Source organism: Homarus americanus, unplaced genomic scaffold, assembly GCF_018991925.1.
Source record: "Homarus americanus isolate GMGI-L3 unplaced genomic scaffold, GMGI_Hamer_2.0 scaffold25467, whole genome shotgun sequence".
Taxonomy (NCBI): domain Eukaryota; kingdom Metazoa; phylum Arthropoda; class Malacostraca; order Decapoda; family Nephropidae; genus Homarus; species Homarus americanus.
In genome coordinates, this window is record NW_024732867.1 from 712,361 (window position 1) to 733,839 (window position 21,479).

The window sequence follows — 21,479 nt, forward strand, 5'->3', positions numbered from 1 at the left end:
ATATATATATATATATATATATATATATATATATGTGTGTAACCGGTCGGAATTTACTGGACTTTATTTTCTCACTTGACTTGGGGTTTATTAAAGATTATAAGATGGTAATAGCAGTGGAAGCGCCCCTTGAGAAAAATCCCGAACCAGCACAAGAACACTTAAATCTACTAAACGAAATGAATTGTCCGTGACCCGTGGAAGGATAGCGTCTGTGACTGGGATGAATGAGACACACTGTAAAATTTAGACACTTATATTCCCTCCAACACTACAACACAATCAAATAATGGTACACCAATATGCGCACCTCTTAACTTGAACTTAAAACACTACTCTGGGGAATAAAAGTTATACATGATATAGAAATTATTAGAAACTCAGGCAACAATAAATTTGAAGTATTAAGAAATGTTGCTTGCACACATGAAACAGGCCTTAAGGGCTTTCACAAAATAATATCAGTCACTTAGGAAATGGTATTAAAAAATATAGAAATTAAATACTCTACAATGAATAGGCCTTAAGGGCTTTCAACAAAATAATATCAGTCACTGAGGAAATGGTAATAAAAAATAAGAAATTAAATACTCTACAATGAATAGGCCTTAAGGGCACTCAACAAAATTATATCACCCCAACAGATGCACACTTCCTAACCTAACTTAACCACTACTCTGGGGAACAAAGGTTATACCTGAGATCAGAATTATGAAGAAAAATTAGATGCATTAAAAGAATCAAATCACAGTATCACTCTGGTTCCACTTAATGACACAACATTCAAAAAACAATACTATCAAAATTATTTAAGAAATATTAAACTACACACGTCAAGATAATATCAGTAACTGAGAAATGGTATTAACTACACCCAAATATATTCACTATTATTGATATGTTACTGGGTCCACCCATACTCGTGAACCATGCTCCACCCAACTCAGCATGCACCCGTAATAAGGGAGATAAAATGTTCCTCTAGGTATCTCCTAGAGTCCTAGACTCATGGTCTCAGTGTACTCCCAGTGCGTCCATAAAGCGGAAGGGAGTGAGCCAATCAGACCTTGTACAGTTGAGAGAAGCTTTAGCTTCCCGTTAGCAAGAGGGTTTCACTAAGCTGCTCGAGTCATGTGGTGTTGTGAGCCGAGGTAGAGGAGAGCTGCTGACCCAACGATCGTCCCGTCGTCAGCTGCGCACCCAGACGGCTAGATTCCCTCAAGAGATCCTTTGATACCCCGCTAAACAGTGACAGGCCTACACTGATCGGTCCAATGGCGACAAATGCCACCCTCAATCATCAACGGCAGTCTCAAACGGCAGTCAATCTCTCGCAGTCAAACTCCGGTCAACTCCGGTCATGTGGGTTCTGACGGAAACCCTGAAATGAACTCACTGTTAGCTCTAGTTTACTTTACCACTGCCCTATCTAACCCTGTCTGAGATCGAATGAGACTTACTTGTTATACTGCAATAGCGCAGCACAGGTGACTAGGCCACGTGACTATTTCTGTGACGGACGCGCAGGGACGTCTTGTATGTCTGAGTGCTCTCCGTGACTGAGGGAGAGCCAGCGTCGCGTCCTCTCAAGGCGTTAGCTTAGGCATACGTGACATATTTTCCGCCTGACTAATAACTCCTTGGGACGCCCGTAACATTATTCAGACTGATAAACGATCTATAATAATTTCAAATTCAATAATAGTCCCTTAACTTCATGAATCGCATCATTATTAATTCGGAAAATTACATTTAATATCATATAGGCCTAGTTCCACAAACTCTCGCTATGTGCGGGGAGCGCTCTCTTCCCTCAGACGACCTTGAACGCTCAGTATCGCCAATGGCGGGGCATTCGAAATTACTCTGAAATTTCTGAATATTACAATCGACCCCCCTAAAAAAAGACAGCACTGTCCTCATGTGCTGAGAAAACATACATACGACCCCCCTAAAAATTTGTTCTAAGAAACTGCATCTTACCCCTTTAACGTGCTAAATGCAGCATTCCCGTCTTCTCCACTTCTCTCTCCCGCTAACATATATATATATATATATATATATATATATATATATATATATATATATATATATATATATATATATATATATATATATATATATATATCTTGATAAAATCACACGGGAAAAGGGAAACAACGGAGCACCTTAGCTTTTGTCTTTATTCAAGACTTCTTGAGAGGTCAGGTCATAATGATGTCATCCAATAATCCCCACACCAACACACACGTAGAGGAGCTTAAGAAAAGGGGGGTGACGTGACTAGTCAGGTCAGGTACAAAATAAGGGACCCACAAAATAACTATCATACAACTATATCAAAGGTTTCAAAGCATTTTTAACCTTGGGCCACTGACAAATAAATTTATGTAACATATTATCAGTTTTGAACTGACCATCACTAAGGTTTATTGATTTCAATTCCTTAATCAAACTAGCTTCAACCAGAAGTCTTTCTGTGACACAAGATGATTTAAATACTTCTAAGCTTTTTTCCCAAGCAATGGGGTGATTATTATTCCTAACATGGACGAACAAGGCACTGCTTTCAGATGCTGTTCTGATATTATATATATGTGTGTGTGTGTGTGTGTGGTGTGTAATAAAATAATGATAATAATTTAATAATTAACGGTTTATTAAAAGAGCATGGCAGCCGGAAGGCTGAAAATATACAGTTACATAATTGGGGAATGGGTCTCTTGATTTACAAATAATATACAAGTAACATAAGTGATACAAATATAATATACTGTATGATAACTTGGTGGGGAAAAGGTTATAATACAGGGCATTTCAACATAGTGACAGTGCAAAATGATAACACTGACTGGGAGTGAATACACTGATTGATTACGAGTCGTTGATAATTTTTACAATGGTTGGGACTGGGCTGTTCTTATAACGATCAGTACGTCCTCGTGTGGGCTGGATTCGGTTGTGGTGTCCAACAGCAATTCGCGGACGAGGGATCTCGGATGGAAGTAGGAGCCGGTGTCGAGGATGGTGCAGAAGCTTCTTACCAAATATACAGATGAGGTCGTGATGATGATCAGAGAGAACCGAGAGGGTCAGTGTGTTGAGTGCTTCTTGATATATGGAGTAGGAAGAGGAGAGAATAATATTGCATGCCCTCTTTTGCAGTTTTTATAGGTGCTTCCATTGTGTGGCATTTAGGGAGGAAGAACAGGCTGGAGAGGCATAGGGGAGCTTGGAAAGTATGAATGTTGAGTAAACACTGAAGAGCTTGGGTGCACGAACTCAAAGGGACTTGATTTGGCGACGAAAACTGGAGGATTTGACAACTTTACAGATGTGTGTTTTCCAATTTATTTTGCTATCTATAGTGACGCCGAGGAGCTTAGTGGAGTCCACAACCTGGAGTGTGTTGGACCCAAAGTAATGGAAGAAGGTGGGACAAGGTCGGAGGAGATGTTGATGTGCAAAACCATGGTGTTGGAATGGTTGATGGTAAGGTGGTTGTTGGTGGCCCAATTTTGTAGACTGTTTAATAAATCCAGATGGACGGTGTAGTCGGGAGCTGAGTTGTTGACACTGATCCCAATGGTGGAGTCGTCGACATATTTCCAGCAAGCAGAGGTTTTTCTTAGGGCATCAGGAAACAGAGCAGTCCCATCTTGGTGCCTTGGGGGAAGCCACAGGTAAGTGACTGGGAAGCGGAGACAGCCCCTCGGAAGTGTGCGGATTGGAGTCTGTCACTAAAGAAATCTGTAAGCCATAGTATAAAGATTTCTTCGAGACTCGAGGTCGATAGTTTTGTTGATGATTAAATTGTGGTCGGCTTTGGTCAAATGCTTTGGTGAAGTCAATGAAGGCGACAGCCACAGACATCTTTCGTTATTCCAGATGGTGGTATATGTAGTCGAGAAAGCTGACAAGACAGTGAGTGGTGGAGGAATTTTTCATATTGCCAAATTACTGAGGATTTATGGCGCCTGCAATATCAGCATAAGCCCAGTCAAACACGAAACTATCTCAGATTAAGCTGGGTATTGGGGTGATGGGCTGGTTGACTTGGGCACTGGTATTCCAGTCGGCTGGGCATCTTGCTTGGCTGTGGGACGCATTGATGATGGAGCAGAGGGATATAGCTTGTTCCGGGGAGAACTCCTTGCAGAGTTTTATTGGTAGGTCAATGGGGTGGTAAAGCGCTTTAGCTTCAGTTTATCCAGACGTTTTTCTACTTCAAATTCTTCCACTACGTCAATGGGAAAAGGGGCTGGTAGGTAAGCAGGGAGACTTGTTGTGTCAAGCCGGGGCGGCGTCTGGCATATAGTTGCAAAATGATCGTTTGATTGCTCAGCTGCATTACCATTAGTAAGATGGCTAAGGAAGGGGAGGGGGTGTCTCTTATTGTTTAGTCCACAGAGTTCTTTAAGCTTACCATACCACTGACTGATGTTGGTCTGCTTCAGGTGTTGCAACTTGGTTGGTAGTGGAACTTCATTCAGTGCGTATTTCGCGGATGACTTGGTTGCGAAGAGACCTGTAGCGGGTGAGGTCATTTGATCCGAGGTGTGACCCAAGGCAGGTCAGCTGGGTGTGATCTGACGGGCTTCTTGGGGAAGAAGTGGTGGTGAGCTTCCGTGGTGATGTTGGTATAATTTATCCATTTGGTATTCACATCATCCACTGCCCGAAGTGACGCACTGCAGAGTCAGTAATCGGCTTGTAAATCTTGATGTAGGGTCTCTTCACTTGGCTGGTAGTGGGAGCTGGAGACCATAACACTGAGAGGTGTTTGCTACACCCGATAGGAGGCATTTGTTGAGGTGGTTGATACTGGTTCGCTAAGTCAGTTAAGATAAGGTCATGGGTATTTTGACCGTGTGTGGGGAAGTTCACAATTTGTGATAGTAGCAGCTGGTCCAGGATATCAGTGGTGTCAATTTCGCTATAATCCCTGCATAGTACTAGCTTGACACATGGGTACCTAACTCTGAGGTAGTAATGAGGTGATTGATAAGAGTGTCTCTGGTGAGCGAGCGAGGTGGATGGTATGCCACACAGTATATCAGTATATGATACAAGCAGTGTGGTGAGGGTGTGCACGTGGCACAACACGTACCCATAATGTCTCCACATCAGCTGGGACTAAGACATCCAGGTGTGACAGGCGTAGTTCATTTAGACAGAAGAGGGCAACGCCCCCTCCGAGTCCATGTGAACGAAGGTGATGAAAGAGTTGATATCCCTCATGTGGCACGTTTCAGGAACAATTTGCCAAGCTTCGCATATGGCAACGACGTTGGCAGCGACTGATTAGACTGTAGTTGCCAGGAGTAGTAAGAAGGGGAGACCATACCATATTACCATATTAGTGGAACTTTGGTGTATTGGTGCGGTCAGTCAGGAGTAGGTTTCTCTGGTTTTCTCGTGGGAGTGATGGTTCTAATAGGCTTCTGCTTATGACGTCCTTGTCTATGGCTACGCGCATGGAATATGTTCAGTGATTTAAGTCGCGCAATAACACTGCCATCAGGATAACCCAAGGTCAATATTGGCCTTGGGATAACCATTCCCACGCTTTAGATTGCACAGGGCGTAGGGAGTAAGACACTGATGGACATCTGTTGATATCTGTTGTTGAGGACGGACGGAAGTGTTTGTCCGCGGTGGCCTAACTACTTGGCGGCATTTTGAGGGCCACTGACACTGGTAGACATTTGTTAATATTTGTCTAGTGGCAAATACTGCGAGTCCTTGTCTCCGGCATTTAAGGGGTATATGTAAACACCGCAGTGATCCTTGTCACTGGCACTTAGAAGGTGACTGACAAAGTGCCCACGGTCTGGTGTTACACTGCTGTGAATGACGCTTGTTTTTGTTCTTTCCTTGGATCACACTTTTAGATCACTGTTTGGTAACCAAACATTGCACTTATCACTTGAATGCTTTGCTGATAAATCCCGGTGTAACGAGGAGTTGGGATATAGCAGGGGGGGGGGGGGGGGCCAAACAGACTTGGCCTGGCTGCCAATCAAGAGCTCCCACAGAACACGTCTTGTCTCACTGAGGGTGTGTGTGCGTGTGCAGGGCCACCAACCAGAAAATGAGAAATAGATATTGGCTGTGAAAAACATGGATGGCGGCATGGCTAAAGAAAATCCCCGACTTAGCCAAAAAGTGATATCGCCTGAGAACACATGGCAATAAGGGCAGAATTTCTTAAGGAGAAAAATTTATATCAACGATCAACTACGATCAACTTCATTTTTCCCGCCTCTGCTGACGGCCGTGTAAATATTTCATTGTGATTCTGATGTTTTAAAATGTTAGTTTTTGCATAATTTAGTATTACTGATACGTAAATTGTCTTAGCATGCCTTATTGTGAGTAAAAATAAGTATATATTAAATGCATCCTCCGAAAGCGTGAATTTGCGACCAGAGTTTAACAGTTAATTCATGTATTACACTTCTGATAAACTTCCTACGTACTTACTGTATGATTGAAATAATGAATGTATGTATATTTATATAATTTAGCCAAATATCTTTCTCGTCAGAAACGGTCATCCCAACAATTATTATGAATGAACTTATTTAGAAATACATCATTACTTCAGGACGAAATCGGACAGATTTGAAACCGCCAATCAGCTGTGAGTCTTGAGAAGGGGGCGGGGCACCTTTTCTCAGCTGAGAAAAACGCGCTAAAACACTTATGGTTTAGGAGACAGGAGACCAGATGTCGACTTCACTGCCTATACTCAGGAACTGACTCTGGAGCACAAGCACACCAGATTTTCCAAGGTAGGTAGATAACAGGTAGCCTCACGCAGGCCCAAAGGAATTCACTAATTGGCAATTATACTCTCGAGATTGCTAAGCCACGCCTCTTTTGCCATTTCATGCCTTTGTAATATTGTGGTATTATTATCTGTATAGATCCTTTCTCTAATCAAAATATACTAGCATAAAATGTTATTAATCAGATATATATTTGATAATACGTAATATACAGTGTATATTGCCATGTAAATTATACATTAAGAAAATGTTTGACGAAATTTACAATAAAACGGGAACGCTGGTTGAATTGTAAAATATTCAATACATTTCTTCCTATTTTAAATATCCCGCTTCTACCGTTTGATGTAACTAAGTGGGCGGAGCTTAATAAGTGATGTCATCGCTAGCCAATCAGCGACGTTGGATGAAATCCAGTGGTCGCGAGTAAGATATTTATATTTATTTTATATATTTAATCAGTGGCTCCAATTAAAAAAAATAAAAAAAAATCTCCATTCCATACATTTATTGTACAACTTTTAATACCATCATAAGCCTTGAAAAATAAGAAAACTTTAAATTTCATGTTTATTTTCATTAGCATAGATCTTATGGGAGTGAGGCTACCTGTTATCTACCTACCTTGAGATTTTCCACCTCCCGACCTGGACCAATCACAGGGCTCCACATACTATTGTACTAAGAATGGCGAGTTTTATATATATATATATATATATATATATATATATATATATATATATATATATATATATATATATATATATATATATATTATATCTCAGACACTGATGGCCAGCACCATCTTGTGACAAAAGTCTTCCCTAAAACTGAGGAAGTAGTTCATTATAACAATTATTATTATCATTATTATTATTATTATTATTTTTATTTTTATTATTATTATTATTGCTGACCCACTTAGATGATACTAAACTTCCAAAGGGTTTTTAAAGCCAATACATATGAACGCTGGAAACTAGGTGGGGACTTTACAACACCCAGTTACCCTATTCCCACATGGTTGTATTAAGAACATAAGAACATAAGAATGGAGGAAACTGCAGCGGGCCTATTGGCCCATACTGGGCAGTCCCGTTTACACCCAACCCCTATTGCTCATATAAGCATCCAACCTATGTTTGAAGCTATTCAGCGTATTCGAGTTAATGATGATATTTGGTAACTTGTTCCATTCATCCACTACTCTGTTTCCAAACCAGTGTTTACCGATTTCACGCCTAAATCTAAATTTATCTAATTTAAAACCATTGTTACGAGTTCGCTCCTGGTTGGATAGTTTGAGTACCTTTGTAATGTCCCCTTTGTTTAGCCCTGCCTTCCACTTATACACCTCTATCAGGTCGCCCCTCGCTCTACGTCTCTCGAGGGAGTACAAATTAAGATGCTTTAGCCTGTCTCTATACTCAAGGTTCCGAATGCCCGGGATTAGTCTTGTCATTCTCCTCTGTCACAAATAAAAAGGCACGGAGAAGACCTAACCTAACCTAACCTACTTGCAATGCCATCATATATATATATATATATATATATATATATATATATATATATATATATATATATATATATATATATATCGTGTTGTCAATGTGTACAAGTCATGTGACTTTTTGTCCTGTGGACTTTATTTCCGTCCACCACCCACATACCCTGTTATTTGTTCACTCAGCCAACACGCAAGATACTAAAACTGAAATACAATATGCACACAACCTCCTGTGAGGATAACAATCATCCCTACCATGCTTTGTTTTGATACATATAATACTAAGACAGTACCTTGAAAACATAATAAATCGGGAGAGGATAATCATTATATCTGACACACACACACACACATACTGTATACTGTATATATATATATATATATATATGCAAGTGAATCACTGTAGGTGCGCGTGATCTAGGTATATATATATATATATATATATAGAGAGAGAGAGAGAGAGAGAGAGAGAGAGAGTTTCATACAAAACCTAACCTTACTAAATCTACTTTAGGTATAATTTTCTTGTCTTATGAGAATGAACGGCGCCTTCAAAGGAACAAGTTTTATCATATACAAATTAATTTTCATTAAGTTATAGCATTAAAACAAAAATATATTTCCCTATTCAGCAAAAAAATTCAGTTATTTTTCAAAGGAAAACGGCCAACCGGCCGCCAAACTGAATTACACAGACTCGCCTCGTAGAGTAGCTTCACCCAAAGTTTGAGTGAGAGTTGACTGCTAGTGGGTGTAAGGAATGAGACAGTGGAACTCGCACCTCATACACTACACTAAGACAAGTGAGTGAAGTGGTAATTTTCTAGAGCAAACATTTTATATGGTACAAACTTTTGGATATAATGGTAAAACAGTGTCCAAGACATTGGTAGTTAGGATGAATTTACAGAGTTCGTCAAAGGGTTTATTAAGTGGCAACAAGGAGCGAATTGGTCTTCACTCTGAGATGTATTGATGAAAGCTGTTTCTTCTTTTTGACCACAAATTCGATACTGAGTAAGTGCAGGGGAAAGATTTCTCATGAGTTCCCAACATGGCCTATAGCCAAGTCTAATTCTGGCGGCAACTACATCAATGAGCCGAGTGGGGCGCCGGTGGTAGAGCGGTAGAGCTCTTGCCTCGCTAGCGAGGTGTCAAGGATTCGATTCCCGGGCCGGTGGAAAGTTGTTTGGACACACTTCCTGGCCCCCTTTGGTCCCAGTTTACCTAGCAGTAAAGTAGGTACCTGTTGTAAATCGAAAAGTTGCGAATGCGTATTCAGGAAAAGTTGTTGGAGCTTCCAATAACTTACTGACAAAAACCTATGACTCTTCAGGCTTCTGCGCCCTTGACAAAAAACCTATGACCCTTCAGGCTTCTACGCCCTTAACTCATGAGACATAAAGGCAAGCATGAACTTAGCATGCTTCCCAGATGGGCGCTGTAAACGCTTCACCTTGCACAGGATGTAGGGGGGTGAACAATAAACTAAAAAAAAAAGACATTATTTTGGCTGTATTTATATTTTGTGTCACAGTGTTTATCATAGTGGCGGAGAGCACTAACACCGGTATAGTACCTCACTGTTCACTTTGTTCTTCTTTTATAATTTGAAGAGCGTCTTTGCTTTGTTGAGTAGCGTCTTGAGTAGTAGTTATGGTTGAAGCGTTATCAGAGATAGGGAGTGTGCAGGCGGATTTTGTGAGGTTGTCTACAAAGTCGTGTTTATAGAGGCCAAATTAGGATCCATATAAAGTGGATAAGGAAGGCGTCCGTCTTCCCCCTTGTGAGGCAATGCTGAATTTGTCTCACTGGATCATTGTCAGACGGGACGGGGTGAGTTGATCAACTCTAGTCCAGAACGAGAATTGCTGATCACTAGTCCACTCCGCTCCTCGTCCAGCAAGTAGTTGATGGCCCTAGGGTGCCCTATAGTTCACACCTTGTTGTGCTCGCCCAATCCCGTAGACAACGCATTGCTTCGGCGACGCAGATCATTCCGGAATAGGCCACATAAACACAGCTTGTTGCACCCGTGTTCTTTAGCGAGCCGTCGGTTTAGACGATGATTGAGTCCTCTAAGGTGACTGTTGTGACTTCACTTAGTTCTGTAATGATGCTTGTCGTTATACTAGGGGAAGGTCATCTGTGTTAGTGTCAGTGTAGGGTAGGGACGGCGGAGTGGTGGTCCATGGTGCTGGCGCTCGCCCGTCATCTATCTGAGGAATATGAATGTTGAGATCTAGGAACACATCAGAAAAAGTCTAGAGTAGTTTATATCTCTTCTAGCATTGTCCGGCTAAAAGGGCGGGTTTCGAAGGGCGTTAAGCCCCCCCCATAGACGATATGTCAGCCGGAATCGTAAGTATAACCGATCGTGTAAGGGGTCATCGTACTGCTAATTGTGGGCGGAGTCCGGCGGCCGGACCGGCACGCTCAGAATCTGCCGGCGCTAGATTTCTGCCTTGCGTCCCACTTCAGGCACCGGCCTGACGCATTGTCTGTGGGGCTGTCGTACAATCGGCGTCAGTCTCATAGCAACTCCCAGTTAGTAAACAGCTAGAAATTGACAAGCACATCATGTGACAAAGATTTTTTGGGGGGAATTCATCGAATCATACACACAATACCCGTGACTCTGGAAGATAAAGTCGAAAGATTATAGTAATATAGGAAAACGAAATGCTGCATATGATATACTTCTAGAGTAAGTAAGTTTCCTCATCCATCCTGAGGTAGTTGAACCAATCCCCTGGTTCGAGTTTCAGTTCATTAAGTAAATAATCATGAGATAGTTCATTCCTTTTCATCAGCCACTGTTTCACCCACTTCCTTCTCCTTCTCTTTGGTTTCTCTATTTCTGCTACAGCGTAAACCGCAGCAGCAGCTCCTAGCGCTAAGAAAGTCAGATCTTCGAGCGAGGAGGCCGTGTCTGCACAGTATAACAGCCTGGCAAGACTGAGTATCGCCGCAACAGGCCGCCGGAAAGTCTGTGGGCGACTCTTTTTTGGGGGCAAGCCGGAAACAGGACGGAGCCGGAACCAGCGGTCGTACCGTCTATGGGGAGCTTGAGAGAGGTGGTCAGTGAAATTGAGAGAGACGTGAGGGTCCCTTAAACATTTGACTCCAAATGTGGTGACTGAAATTTTCACTCTGTCTTGGGTGCTGGTTGCATTCGGCTCTTTCCTTATGCTCACTATCTGTCTTGTCTTTGGACAGCCTAGGATGAGCGCATTGCTGCATTCTGTAACTTTTCAAGAGGTAATACGACGGTGGCACATAGTGAGCACAGATGGAGGGCGTAATAGTCTGTCAGCGATCGTATAATTATAGGCAGTATAAAAAGTTTTGACTTCAGGGACAGATACATCAACACACCTATTGGTGATCCACTTCAGCGGTTTTATCCGCCAGGATTAAAACCTTACAATAGTCCTTACAATAGTCCAACAGCTTCCAACCAGTCCAGAAGTCCTTATACCTCTCTACCTCAGTCACTGACTCCCTTTATGCACAAATACTCTTAAAATAATGTTGAAACCCAAAACTTAATTGATATCACCGTGTTGTCCAAACTCCCGTTTTGTGTTCGTTTATTTGTAGATCATGTAGATCATAATATATGTAAATGAATAGTTTCATAGAAAACCTAACCTAACCTAACCTACAGGAGTTATAATTTGGCTAATTGATGATGGTAAACTTTGTTCTATATGAAACAGCAAATATTAACAAAAGCTAATTAATTCTCTTAAATTTGTAGCAATAAAAAAAGGATGTCCTTATTTGGAAAAAACGTGATTTGATTTATAAAGGTATCGTCAAATAACGATAATTTCTCGGTATACATTTAGTTAAGAAACCTTTGACTGATCACAAGTAATCGTGTAGCTAATGAAAATATACAGTATGTAACGTCTTAAATGAAGCAGAGCAACCACTACCACCAGACCACACCATTACCACCAGACCACACCACTACGACCAGACCTCACCACTACGACCAGACCACACCACTACCACCAGACCACACCATTACCACCAGACCACACCACTACGACCAGACCTCACCACTACGACCAGACCACACCACTACCACCAGACCACACCATTACCACCAGACCACACCACTACGACCAGACCTCACCACTACGACCAGACCACACCACTACCACCAGACCACACCATTACCACAGACCACCACCGACCAGACCACACCACTACGACCAGACCACCACTACGACCAGACCACCATTACGACCAGACCACACCATTACCACAGACCACACCACTACGACCAGACCACACCACTACCCAGACCACACCTACGACCAGACCACATTACCACCAGACCACACCATACCACCAGACCACACCGTACACCAGACCCACCACTACGACCAGACCACCACTACGACAGACCACCACGACAGACCACACCATTACGACAGACCACCCTACCACCAGACCACACCACTACGACCAGACCCACCACTACGACCGAACCACACCACTACCCCAGACCACCATTCCACCAGACCACACCACTACGACCAGACCACACCACCGACAGACCACACCGACTGAACCACCATTACGACCAGACCACACCATAGACCACCGACAGACCACACCACTACGACCAGACCACACCACCACGACCAGACACACCATTACAGACCACACCATTACCACAGACCACACCATTACCGCAGACACACCACCGACAGACCACACCACTACGACCAGACCACACCTACGACCAGACCACACCATTACGACCAGACCACACCATTACCACCAGACCACACCACTACGACCAGACCACACACCTACGACCAGACCCACACCACTACGACCAGACCACACCTCCACCAGACCACACCATTACCACAGACCACACCACCGACAGACCACACCACCGACCAGACCACACCACTACGACCAGACCACACCCGACAGACCACACCACCACCAGACCACACCATTACCACAGACCACACCACGACCAGACCACCCCCCACGACCAGACCACACCACACAGCCAGACACACCACGACCAGACCACACCATTACCACCAGACCACCATTACCGCAGACCACACCACTACACACATTACCACCAGACCACACCACTACCACACCACCACCAGACCACACCACTTCACACCACACACCAGACCACACCACTACCACACCATTACCACCAGACCACACCACTACCACCAGACCACACCACTACGACGACCACACCACCACAGACCAGACCACACCCACTACGACCAGACCACACCACCACGACCAGACCACACCATTACCACCAGACCACACCATTACCACCAGACCACACCACTACGACCAGACCACACCACTACGACCAGACCACACCACTACGACCAGACCACACCACTACCACCAGACCACACCCACACTACGACCAGACCACACCACTACGACCAGACCACACCACTACGACCAGACCACACCACATGACCAGACCACACCATTACCACCAGACCACACCACTACGACCAGACACACCACATGACCAGACCACACCATTACCACCAGACCACACCACTACGACCAGACCACACCACTACCACACCATTACCACCAGACCACACCACTACCACACCATACCACCAGACCACACCACCACCACACCAATACCACCAGACCACACCAATACCACCAGACCACACCAATTACCACACCCATTACCACCAGACCACACCACTACCAATACATTACCACCAGACGCCCACTACCACACCATTACCACCAGACCACACCACTACCACAACATTACCACCAGACCACACCATTACCACCTACACCACACCACCACCAGACCAACACACCACACTACCACCAGACCACACCACTACCATACACATACCACCAGACCACACCACCTACCACACCATTACCACCAGACCACACCACTACCACACCATTACCACCAGACCACACCACACCAAACATTACCACCAGACCAAAACTACCACAACATACCACCAGACCACACCTACACTACCACTAACCATTACCACCAGACCACACCACTTACCACACCATTACCACCAGACCACACCACTCACCAATACTACCACCAGACCACACCACTACCACCAGACCACACCACTACCACACCATTACCCCCAGACCACACCACTACCACCACACAACAATACCACTACCACCACACCACTACCACCAGACCACACCACTACCACTACACCACTACCACCACACAACTGCCACCACAAAACTACCACCACACCACACCACTACACCACAACCACCATACCACACCATTAACACCACACCACGGCCACCACATTACTACCATCGTACCAGTACCTCTCAACCCCGGTGTAGTGCCATCATACTAATACCACCACACCACTACCACCACAACCATTACCACCACAACCAATACCACTACACCACTGTCACCACACTATTACCACCAACCCACTACTACCACAACACTGCCACCACACCACTATCATCACACGACTACCACCACACTTCTTCCACCACCACACCAATCACACCATACCACTTCCACCGCACTACTGCCACCACATCACTACCACCAAACCACTGCCACCACACCACCACCACCACATCACTACCACCAAACCACTGTTACCACACCAACATCACTACCACCACCCAACTGTCACCACCCAACTGTCACCACACCACATTACCACCACACCGGTGTACTCCCCACACCACTACCACCACACCAATGCCACCACAGCACTACCACTACATCACTGCCACCACATCACGCACCACATCACTAACACCACAACTATACCATCACACCGTTATCACCACACCACTACCACCACACCCCTACCACTACACTACTACCACCACACCACTACCTCCAACATCACTACCACCACTTCACTACCACCACACCATTCCATCACACCGTTATCACCACACCACTACCATTACCACTGCACCACTACCACCACACCACTATCATCACACCACTACCACCACCCCACTGCTGCCACATCACTGCCACCACATCACTACCACTACACAACTACCACCACACCACTACTACCACACCATTACCATTACACCACTACCACCACACCACTACCACCACGCTACTATCATCACACCACTTGATCATACCACTACCATCACATCACTACTACCACACCACTACGTCCAACATCACCACCATCACACCACTACCACCAACACCACTTACCACCACCCACCCATAACACCTTTACCACGGAAACCACTACCATCACACCACTACCACCACACCACTACCACCAGCACCACACACCACACCACTCCATCACACCGTTACCACCGACAGCATCATACCACTACCACCACCACAATTACACACCAGCACCACTAAAATCACACACCACTACCACACACGAACACCAGTACACACCAACCTGACTCTCCACAACGCCCTTGCTAGGACAGCAGTACCCAGCAGGCACTTATGCAAGCCTTACCATCTATACAATGACGATATGAGCACCTGAGCTTTAATGTCCTCATTTTGCGGGATTTCACCTGGGGAGCCTGCTGGTGGATGTCTCTTTGGGTTGCACCACAGTTACGGTAGAGGCGGGGGTGGCTGTGTCCATCACCACTGTGGTGTAGTACAGGAGGTGAACACACTGATCGCATGATCCACCATCACGACTGACATGATCCCTCACTACCACTGACATAAGCCACCACCACCACCACTGACATGATCTACTATCACCACTGATATGATCCACCACCACCACTGAAATGATTCACCACCACCACTGATATGATCCACCACCACTGACATGAACCACCCCACCACTGATATGATCCACCATCACTACTGACATGAACCACCCCACCACTGAGGATCCACCATCACCACTGACATGAACCAATCCCCACCACTGATATGATCCACCATCACCACTGACATGAACCACCCCCCACTGACATGATCCACCATCACCACTGACATGAACCACCCCACCACTGATATGATCCACCATCACCACTGACATGAACCAATTCACCACTGACATGATCCACCATCACCACTGACATGAACCACCCCCACCACTGATATGATCCATCATCACCACTGACATGAACCACCCCACCACTGATATGATCCACCATCACCACTGACATGAACCACCCCCACCACTGATATGATCCACCATCACCACTGACATGAACCACCCCCACCACTGATATGATCCACCATCACCACTGACATGAACCACCCCCACCACTGATATGATCCACCATCACCACTGACATGAACCACCCCCACCACTGATAGATCCACCACCACTGACATGAACCAACCCCACCACTGATATGATCCACCATCACCACTGACATGAACCACCCCACCACTGATATGATCCGCCATCACCACTGACATGAACCACCCCCACCACTGATATGATCCACCATCACCACTGACATGAACCACCCCCACCACTGATATGATCCAACATCACCACTGATAGGGTCCAACGAATTACCCAAAAGTACCCAAAAGTATATTAAATCAGGGTAAAATCTTAACGAATGTCTGTTATACATACACAAAACATGTCTAATAATATTTTTAGCGTAATTTTGTAAAAATAATTTGTAAGATCAAATAATAAACAGCGAAAAACTTTCAGTATTGGCGAACGCTAGATTCCAAAGAGTTCGTGAACAAGGGAGATAACTAAGATCCATCGTGATGCACTTCGCTAACCTAACCTAACCTAACCTAACCTAACGAAAAGTAAATCCTACGACTATGTTAAATACCCCAAAGTAACAGAAACATCGGTAATTATATCTCCATTTTGGATAGGTGACTTTTGAATTTAGCGTTTTTCGCTGTTTATTATTTCATTATTTTGACTACATTTCAATGAAAACATTATTAATCAGGTTTTATTGATGTAAAACATATATTCGTTAAGATTTTACCCTGATTTAATATACTTTTGGGTACATTTGGGTACATTTGGGTACTTTTGGGTACTTTTGGGTAATTCGTTGGACCGCCACTTGACATGATTCACCACCACCACCACTGACATGAACCACCACCACTGACATGATCCACCACCACCACTGACATGAACCACCACCACCACTGATATGATCCAACATCACCACTGACATGATTCATAACCATCACCACTGACATGAACCACCACCACTGACATGATCCACCACCACCATTGACATAATCCACCACCACCACCTCTGACATAAACCACCACCACTGACATGATCCACCATCACCACTGACATGAACCACCCCACCACGATATGATCCAACATCACCACTGACATGATTCACCACCACCACACTGACATGATCCACCACCACCACTGACATGAACCACCACCACCACCACTGATATGATTCAACACCACCACCACTGGCATGGACCACCACTACTGACATGATCCACCACCACCACTGACATGAGCCACTACCACTGACATGATCCACCACCACCACTGACATAAACCGCCACCACTGACATGATCCACCACCACCACAGACATGATCCACTTCCATCACTGACATGATCCACCACCACCACTGACATAAACCGCCACCACTGACATGATCCACCACCACCACTGACATAAACCGCCACTACTGACATGATCCACCACCACCACTGACATAAACCGCCACCACTGACATGATCCACCACCACTACTGACATGATCCACCACCACCACTGACATGAGCCACTACCACTGACATGATCCACCACCACCACAGACATGATCCACTGACATGAACCAACACCACGACTGACATAATCCTCCACCACCATTGTAATGAGGGGGATCTTGTATAGAAAATATAGGTAGAATATTTAGTTGTAGGAATTTAAAGTGAGGAAGTTTGGTAGCGTGGCCGGTTAGTTATTTGCTATATTATATTCTTAGGGGGAATCTTTCCAAACACCACTTTCAATACAACTATTTATTAATTAACTGAAGGGCATGGACACATTAATATATCAATATGTCGACGTTACTATACAATGACACTCAGACACAAACATGAAATGGATACACTTACCACCATAAGTAACTCACCCTTGGATCGCTCTGACAAAGACTCACGTGTGACCTGAGGGAGGCCCAGCAGGTGCTGCTGGACTATGTCTCCTGTGGGCGACTGCAAGCTGGGGCTCGGTGCTGGGGAGGTAAATCTCCCTCTGGGGAGGAGCTGTCGGCCCCTTCCCTGTTACAATGATGATCCGATTGATCGATGGGCGAAGTAAAGTATGAAGAGTCCAGCAGCACCTGACGTGATCCACCACCACCACTGACATTAACCACCGCCAATGACATGATCCACCACCAGCTCTGACATGATCCACCACCATCATTGATATGAACCACCATCACCACTGACATGATCCACCACCAGCTTTGACATGATCCACCACCATCACTGATATGAACCACCATCACCACTGACATGATCCACCACCACCACTAACGTGATCCACCACCACTGTCAGGGCTGTAACGAGCAGGATGGTTGTCCGCCGCTCGTTTGCTTGTTCGCTGCCCTCACTAGGGGGTAGACGGAGATGAGAAGGTCGCTGCCGCCTCGTAGCATGCCAAACACTACCCAGCCAGCGCCACAACCGTACTTGCACCCCGCTGTTCGTTCAAATTCTGGTTGAGTTCTCATCTGAGGTCCTGAACTCGTGGGCTGATTCTTCTCTACTCGACTGTCAATCTCCGGACACCTACCCCAGCTACTACCACGGCTGCTACGTCATCGCCACTTTCTCCACGCCCTATCCACGGTCCTTGCCCTGGCGTCTCTCCTGTGTAGCAAGACATCGCCCTCCTGCGGCAAGTGAGGAAGCTGCCTTGACCTACCCACCTGAGAGCGGATCACTGCTTTACAGAACCTTCCACCGGGCCACCGCCGTAGGAAATATTTTATATATTGTTTGACTCCATTAATTGTTTGACTCCCTTAATTGTTTGATTCTCTTAATTGTTGACTCCATTAATTGTTTGACTCCAGTAATTGTTGACTCCCTTAATTGTTTGATTCTCTTAATTGTTTGATCCATTAATTGTTTGACTCCAGTAATTGTTGACTCCCTTAATTGTTTGATTCTCTTAATTGTTTGACTCCCGTAATAGTTATTTAATATTTGTGTGAGTGGTGTCAGTTTTTGTGTTATTTTCATAGTAAAGAGATGTCAGTCTCTAACGGTTGTTTGTTATCCCTCGGAAAACCATGGTTCTTGACTTTCCTCTTATAAGAGCCTGAGTAGGCTGGCAAGGGATTTCTATCCCTAAGTCCCAGGCCTTTACAACCACCATTAACATAGACCACCACCACCACTGACTTAATCCACCACCACTACTGACATGATCCACCACCCCCACTGACATGAACCACCACCACTAACATGATGTACCACCAACACTGACATGAACCATCACCACCACTGACATGAACAACCCAACCATTGACAAAAACTACCACCACCACTGACATGATCCACCACCATCACTGACATGATCCGACACCACCACTGATATAAACCACCACCACTGACATGATCCACCACTACCACTGACATGAACCACCTCCACTGACATGAACCACCACCACCAACACTGATATGAACCACTGATATGATTCATCACCACTACTGACATGAACCACCACCACCACTGACATGAACCACCACCACTACTGACATGAACCACCATTGATATGAACCACTGACATGATTCACCATCACCACTGACATGAACCACCACCACCACTGACACGAACCACAACCACTAACATGATCCACCACCACCACTAACATGATCCACCACCATCACTGATGTGAACCACTACCACAGACATGATCCATCACCATCACTAACAAGATACACCACAACCACTTGCATGATCCACCACCACCACTGACATGATCCATTACCATCACTGACATGATCCACCACCACCACTCGCATAATCCACCACCACCACCACTCACTTGATCCACCACCACCACTGACTTGATCCACTACCATCACTGATTTGAACCACCACCACCACTGACATGATCCACCACCACCACTCACGTGATCCACCACCAGTACTGATATAAACCACCACTGAACAACTGACATGACCCACCACCATCACTGACGTGATCCACCACTGAACAACTAACATGATCCGCCAATGCACCACCTCCATCTCGCTCGCTGTCTTGTTTGTCTTCGCCTGACCATGGTGAACATGCATAGCCCAGGTACCACTCTTTGTGATAGAACAAATGATAAGTGTTCAGTTAGTGCTGTATATGGCATTGAATTGGTGAAACGGTGTTGGAGATGGATATATGAATAGTTTGGATGGATATATGAGCAATAGGGGATGGGTGAAAATGGGACTGCCCAGTATGGGCCAATAGGTCCACTGCAGTTTCCTCCATTCTTATGTTCAAGTGCTACAGTGGTGGAATAGTCTGGTTAAGTGCAGCGTCACACATCAATGAGTTATAGCATCACACATCAATAAGTTACAGCATCACGCATCAATGAGTTACAGCATCACTCATCAATGAGCTACAACATCGCGCCTCAATGAGTTGCAGCATCACACATCAATAAGCTACAGCATCACACATCAATGAGTTACAGCAACACGCATCAGTGAGTTACAACATCACGCATCAATGAGTTTCAGCATCACGCATCAATAAGTTACAGCAACATGCATCAATGAGTTACAGAATCCCACATCAATGAGCTACAGCATCACACATCAAGGAGCTACAGCATCACACATCACTGAGTTACAGCATCACACACCACTAAGTTACAGCAGAAATCAGCTCTGATTTACGAGATGTAGGACCAGCTGTAAACAAAACTGGAGAGAATCCAGTCTCTTTAAACTTACGGAATCCGTGAACATGAATTTGAGTATTGGTATGTACAAACTGGATAATTTCGTAATTAAGAAGATTTATAACAAGGTGAGAAGGTTGGGTCATCTTACCCTCTGACCTGACTACCAACTGCTGCGGTGCTTTTTGAAGATTAGTAGGATCACTACCTAATAACCTGACTATTGTGGACTTGATCTCACCTTC